Source organism: Opisthorchis viverrini (genome assembly GCF_000715545.1).
Source record: "Opisthorchis viverrini unplaced genomic scaffold opera_v5_54, whole genome shotgun sequence".
NCBI classification, from domain to species: Eukaryota; Metazoa; Platyhelminthes; class Trematoda; order Opisthorchiida; family Opisthorchiidae; genus Opisthorchis; species Opisthorchis viverrini.
The window spans coordinates 846,752-854,211 of NW_008751711.1; positions in this window are offsets into that span (position 1 = coordinate 846,752).

The window sequence follows — 7,460 nt, forward strand, 5'->3', positions numbered from 1 at the left end:
GGCTGCCAATCGACGTCAGTGGCGTCCTTGTTGTCAGTTTCTATCCAGATTGCCTGACTGAATGTCTGGAGGTGTAGGCACCTCGGAATGATTGTGTAAACTAGCACTAAGGCGCTCCCCCATCCACTTTTCTTTTCTTCACAATAAGGCTTTCAAATAAGTCATGGTTGTACGGCAGTGAAGCATCGGTGTTGCACACTGATGTCATGCTGTCGATGAAGATGATGACGATTGGTGATGTACAACTTTGCTCATTGGGGTCTGGCTCATGAGATTTATTTCTGTTTTCCCTTCACAGAAATTCTCGTGAACACCTGCCTTCGGAGAATCACTGTCCCCTGGTGCTTCCAAAGCATGCATATTACAGTAGTAAATGTTTTATTAACCAATCAGTAAAAGCCACAGATTTCTTCACAAAGTCGACGTGCTACGCATGAACATTTGTTTTATCGAAGCAAAGCCGAATTATCGAACACGAAATCGTTTGATGCTTTTTTGAATCACCGTAGGCCAGTGACGCACAAAACCTAAATATAGGATGTCATTTGTTTCGCTTCCATCACTAATCTGTTTCGCTGAGTCTGATGTAAGATTCATGGATAACTTCAGAAGATAAAAACCCTAACGTTCTCATTGGTTGTCTCATCGCGTACTCGTTGCTACACAAAACGACACAACACAGATATACCAGTGCCTTAAGAATATACCCATTAAGTCTCAATTTGATTTCGGTGACCTGTGTGCGCTATCAGCACAATGGATGCGGAACTATAACCCAAAATCTAAAACTGTGTTCCCTCCAAAACTGGATATCTTGTCATGTCTACTGGCGTCATTGTCTATTAAACTCAAGTAAAATGTCGAAAACCCGTGGTTCATTACAGCTAAAAATAATGTAAAAATATTTGCAAAAATAGGGATAATTCGTTGAGTTTCGCTCTAAGCTATACCAGACAACAGCCCCATCAAAGACAAACGTAGATCACAAACCACTGGGTATTTCAATTTATAAGGAAATAAGGTAAATTAAGTTAGTTAGTCCGGGTGTGTGCTGTCTCTGACTATGAGTTCAGGCTTTACAATGATAGACGACATTTCCTCATGATTGTGTCAAAATATGCCTACATGTTTTGACAATTTTATCGATTTCCATGAAGGCGGTTTGTGTGGAAAAGTCAAGCACGCTTTGTGAATTTATTTCGTTTCAACACCGTTCAGTGAACTTAAGAAATATCTCCTTAGTGATTCCATCATAATGTTAGTTTTATGCTCTGTTGATTTCCTATAATGGTGGCTTAGCAAAATCCGTTTGTGCGACCGTTCGACGTTGTAATTAGTTTCCAAAAAAAACCAATACTGGTGCTCAAGTGTCGAAATCTCGCGGCCTTTAGAAACCAACATGTGCCAACCAAAGAGCAACGGCCTACACAGGGGTGTTTTTCTGTACACCCGATCCTGGCCTACCTCTTATAATTTGTTTCACATGCATCCTCGAAAATATACCTCCTCTACCACCTCCCAGTTGTGACGATAACGTCTAGGCTGTGCACCTTCCAAGTCACCCAATCGGAGTATTCAGATCACTCATGTAGGTGAAAAACGGAGAAACATTGAGAAGTGAGAAAACTTGCGTTTATGTTACCAAATTAACCTTGGACATGCAAACGCGGCTAAGGAAACACAGTGGTTTTGCATACTCAAAAAATAAACTCATTAATAGCAAAACACGTGCCATCTATCACGCTTGGTATAGCCCGTAGAATTCTACTCAGCATTTCGAACTCAAAACTTTAAGCCTAATTTGCACCCAGGGAGTATGTTTGAGAAACGCATATTTCACGAACTGAACAACCACAACCTGAATAACCCGGTGGTCTTTTCTTCGAATTTTTCTTATGTTTAATTACCGATTTTATTTTCTCAATCTCGAAGTGACAATATGATTCAATAAAGCAGCACAATACATGCCTTCTTCAAGTGGATTGCAAATGACCAAACGCTACGAAAAGCAAATTGTATGCGATTGGAGTATATTTTGAAAACAGTTCACGTGAAGAATCAAATGAGGTTAAATCCGTTACTTTATTCATCAAAAGCTCCTTGAAATCTTGACATGCACGCCTAGAGATTGTTATCAAGCGTAACGGCTATTTTAAACTTACACATTTTGGGAGTTGTGTAATCACCGAATTAATTCGGCACTTCGGGAAACCTGTCTATTTTTGCGGGATATCAATCAATTAGTTACCAGTTCGCTCCTTGCAAAATAAGCGCAATTTGCCCGAAATCATTTAACAATAACAGAATCTTGGAGCAGCGATGTTGTGTATCTGTATGCTGCTAGCAGGCGCGTCCCCGATAATATTGTTTACGTACGCCAAATTCCAAACAGGCAAAATGAATGAAAAAAACGTGCGTGGACTCTCATGAGCAATTTTATTTGGTAGCCGCAAAGAATTACGCTAAATATTACGCATGTGAAGTTTATTGTGGCATAAACGGTCATCAAACATTTGGCACACATTAAGCACTTGTTTTTTTAATTTAATATGTGAGGCTTACTCATTCTTCAAGGATATTCGCGCGTTCAACTAACAGCATCATTGGATGATCAACTTCAAACGGATTCTTGTGTTGGGACGCAATCAAAATGTTGAAGTTTACAGAATAATCTTCAATTTCGTGGTTACCACCACGGCTGGGATTGTTGCCCATTAATTATGTTCACTCCAAACTTTTTGAATGAGCTTAACACGGAACAGTGATTATTATAGGTTTGATTATTTCCTTTAAATTCGAAAGTGCACTCAGGACAGCCTGATAAGCAAGCGTCCGTATATTAACTCCCTTCAAGCGGCATATTACAGAATTCACTTGAATATGCTGGCTAGCGCATTTTTCAACAAGGAATCATCGTGTAATTTCGACTGAGAGCAAGATGCCTCACTTGGTTTAATCGCGGTTCACTAATTTAAAGGTCCGTGGTTTGAAGCAGATGTCCGCATCCCGAGTGCCCCTTTCCTGGCTTAGGCAGCCTGACATGTTGGGAGCTATTTTGATTGTCTGCTCAAACAAATGGATTGGTGGGGCATAAATAGAACAGGCACAACGAAGAGACTGTTGACTTGAACTCTCTCTAGAACCTTCGTTTCTCCAATATTTACCATTTATTAGGCCACTGAGAAATAAAATATAAAATCAGGTGCAAATAAAAATTAATATCTCGATTATTCCAGTTTGATGGCATGAACGCGGAAATTGCATCCTAGCTTTGCTCTGAAGGCCTGTTCTGTATGACTCAAGACAGGAAATGGCCGTACAAAATAACGCCAGGTAATCCCATCGTGAGGATGGGCTTTCTGTAGCAACTCCATATCTAGTTACTACAGCGTGATTTCATCACACGCGTCAGTCATCACAGTACGGATTTGTATCAACAAATTCATCTAAAATTTGAAGCCATTATTGCATGTGACAGGTAGTAAATTGAGAGGATTTTAACGCCATTGGATGGCAGAGTGTGGTATAAGTATAACTCTTAAAAATCACTTTGTCCTACAAAACGAAAGTGGGACATTCTGTTCGTCGAATGCCGCCCGTTTGAGAGTATGGGTAAGGTACTTTATAGGGAATTTTTTGGATGCACGGATCAATACTTTTGCAAATTCAGAACATTTGTTCAACAGCCAAATTATTGGGCATTCATGTGCATGTTTGTACAATCGTGATTTAGCTTAGTAGACCGTAACTCCAGAATTGGTGCTGCAAATTTTCTTTATATTTAGAAACGCATGGTTTAGAGCTGGGCAATTGATCATTGTGCTAAGTATCGGAAGCTATTTGCCAGTATCTAAGCATTCGGATATATCGCATCCTGATATGCAAGCGTGTACACTTGTTTGTTTAGGGCTATCCGAAGCGACGATATTGAAATTACGAAAAAAACAGAATGCCAGAAAATTTCATTATGCAATGCCTGGAAGTTCCTCGCACCAAGTCGTTTTATTTTACCCTACTATTCTAATTGGTGCCCCATACAAATTTGAAAACTGGTTAGGCCGAAAAATTCAATCTGTATCTGTGATTTCAAATTTTTTTTCACTTTTTAACTTGCAATCTAGGACGGGCTTCTCAGGGGAAATGCAATATAATGTTCATAAACTGGTTTACTCGGTTGAATGTGCTCCTGTGGTTGAACACAATGTTCCAGTGCACAATATCTCCAATAGTGTGCTTGTCGGTCAATTTTCAAATTTAACTAAGAAAAAATCAATTCCGCCCAATACCCATTTAGTAAAAAGCACGGGTGTTAGGGATATCATTAGTATTTAGAAAACACCAACTGAACTGTTGCAGAATATTGTTGGGGAAACAAAATTCTCATATGCACGTTCCTTACAAAATCTGGATATTCAGCTTCTCCTCGAACGCGTCTTCCTCAAGCATATGCTAAGGAGCGACTTCACAAATGGCCTAGATCTCCCTTTTCAGGATACGCGAAGTGTATTTACGAGGAAACGTACTACTCACATGCTTCTTTAATATTATTTTACATGACTTGCATTACAGACTTCTGGTGAGCGACTAAACTCCAGCCACACAAAACTTGAGCCCACGTTAGCTTCCAGCTGTTGAACACACATTGAATTGATTTGATTATGCCATACTAAAAACATCACAAACTAGAAACATTTCCAGAACACAAAACTTGAGCCCACGTTAGCTTCCAGCTGTTGAACACACATTGAATTGATTTGATTATGCCATACTAAAAACATCACAAACTAGAAACATTTCCAGACAGTTTTGAAACCAGAATGCTAGCGAACAAATAAAAATAAATGACATTTCAGCGTATGCCGTCACCTGATTAGTGCATTTGTCAAATAACTTTGTTCCCGCGTTGCGTACTGCGTAGATTGATACACGCGAAACTTCATCGCGTAACTCAACTAAAATAAAAAAATTATTACTCACATAATATTGCTTTTGTTCAAGGATATACTCCTTTTGATGGACCCTGAGTTTTTCATCGAAGTGATCCGGACGAGTGGCATGGATTCTTTCGTCCACAGCAGTGATTATTGAATTCGGAAATTGTTATTACAAGCTGGAATTGTCCGCCTTGAGATTGAAAAAAAACATATCAGCACCAGTTGGGGTTTTTTTTTCCTTAAAAGAAAAAACCCGTGAGCTCTCTGTTCAAAATTAACAAAAGTACAATGACGATCGAGCATTCTAATTAGAGCCACTGTTTTAAATCTTGCCAAACCAAATAGATTGTGAGATACGTTCAAATAAATTTTACGGCACAAACAAAAAAATTGTTTTGGCAGCCATTTTCGATGCAACCACAATGAATCTGCATCAGCGACGTAATGTACATGATTTTTTCAACATATTTGATCATATCAATTGGAGTATAATTTTTATCCGTACAGCAAAAGCCCACTTAATAACAACGCAACGAAATATTTCGGGTTGTGCTCTTGAGACCCGTCGATTTAGATTCTTAGTCAGAAAATTCAGAGCGATAAACCCAAATCACAAGAAACTTTACCGAATTAGAACGCGTAGTAACACTTTTCAGTGTTATATGTTTCAGAAAATGTGAAATTAAAGCGTAGAAGGTATTGGATAAATTTGAATACCCGTACGTTTATGTACTAGGCGAGGTGTTGTTTCTACCAAAGTGGGTACCCCATCAATGGGGATGTTTCCAAATAAGCGCGTATGAACATTTTTTTAATGGACGTTTATTTATTTTTGGGGTCATACGTTTTGCGCAAAAATCCCTGCAAACTGACTTACGTGGAGGCACACTCCACAAAAACACAACTGCATGCACATGACAACCTTGAAGACATTCTGGATGTGCCCAAATGGATGCTATTCATTCTAGGACTCTATTGTTTAGAATCACAAATGATGTTTGAAATCCCATCAGCACCATAATGTTTCAAGCAAAACTTACTGAGCCTACCATCGTAATAATCTGTACTATGATACAAGCAACTGCTTTTTTTAAAAGACACAAATGGGTATTACCACTTCAACAATGGTCTTATTTGTCGATGAGATTGCTGACAGTGGCTCTCGTAGTAAAGGAGGCACGCTTGCCGTGCATGGGTGTCCAAGTTGGCTGCCGGCTCCCGGAATCCCTGGAGGATTGCCCGTCAACACTCTCTTGAAGGACTCTCCGATTAAACGATCATTTTAAGCCAAGTGTGAGTGGTTTCATATCTTTGTCTCTACATATGCTGACCGTGTCCAGCTGCAAGTAGTGATGAAGTCTTCGATAAAATTTTATGCGATTGTCACCTATATACCGCGCAAAGTCGCTCAAGGGTTTAGATTTCTGCAATATGACTGCAGAGCGGAATATGTGCTTCACAGATTGGTATGCGGCAGGTTGATGAATATAGTTTAACGGCGACAAAGAAATGCGATTCGCGTATTCAGAAAAAAATAACGAAAAAAATATTGCATTTAACAACGACAACACAAAAGCTTCAAATTAGGTTGACACTCAAATTGTAACGAAGCACGGTGATGATCAACAAAAAGGAATATAAGATTATCATTGGTCAACCAGAAATCTACCACGCATCCGGTGTTGCAAAGTGTATTTCTTGGTTGTTGATCAGGTGGCCGTTGATCTGTTCGCCGAGCTTAGCAGTTGGCTCGCAAACGTTTCGTCACCATACGAGGAGACATCATCAGTGCGCAGTTGAGTGGGTACTTCTTCCTTGCCTGCGTGCGCTTATATAGCACTCGAGGGCCATCTGTTATCTTCTGACGTGATTGGCTACTTAAAGTGTAACAAATTTGGTGAATCTATTGGTCCATTTGTGATGTTTTTTGCGTTGTGGTCTGCGTTCCTTTGTGTCGATTGGTTATCCTCACGCCTTCTATTTTTATTAGTTCGTTCTCTCCTGCCTCGGGTTGTATTGCGTTGTGGTCTGACGTTCTTGAGTTTGATTGGTTGCTTGTGCCGCCCTATTTCCTCAACAGTGGCGTCCGTCGATTGATTTGGTGCTTTGATTGGGCGTGTCCTCCAAACCAAGTGGTGTCCGTTTGAATGATGTTTTCCTCCTTCTCTTATGATTTCCTCGTCTGGTTGATTTTGCAGCTTTAAGCTCGGTGGTTCTGGAGTTCTCTCGCTCTTAGTGGCTGGTAAATGGGATCAATTTCGATGTGTTTGTTGATCGCCTCTTCGGTGGAGTACCATGCTTCCATAAATTCGCGTTCGTTTTTTGTTCTTGCTTGAGCCAATATGCAGACGCCGCTCCAGTCGAACTCGTGTCCTTCCTGATCTTTGTGTGCAGAGATGAGGGAGAACTGATCGTGCCTCTTGGTGGCGAGCTTGTGTTCATGTATTCTGGCTGAGAGCTTCCTTCCTGTTTGTCCTACATACCGTTTGTCGCAGTCCTTGCATTGGATCCTGTATATGACATTGT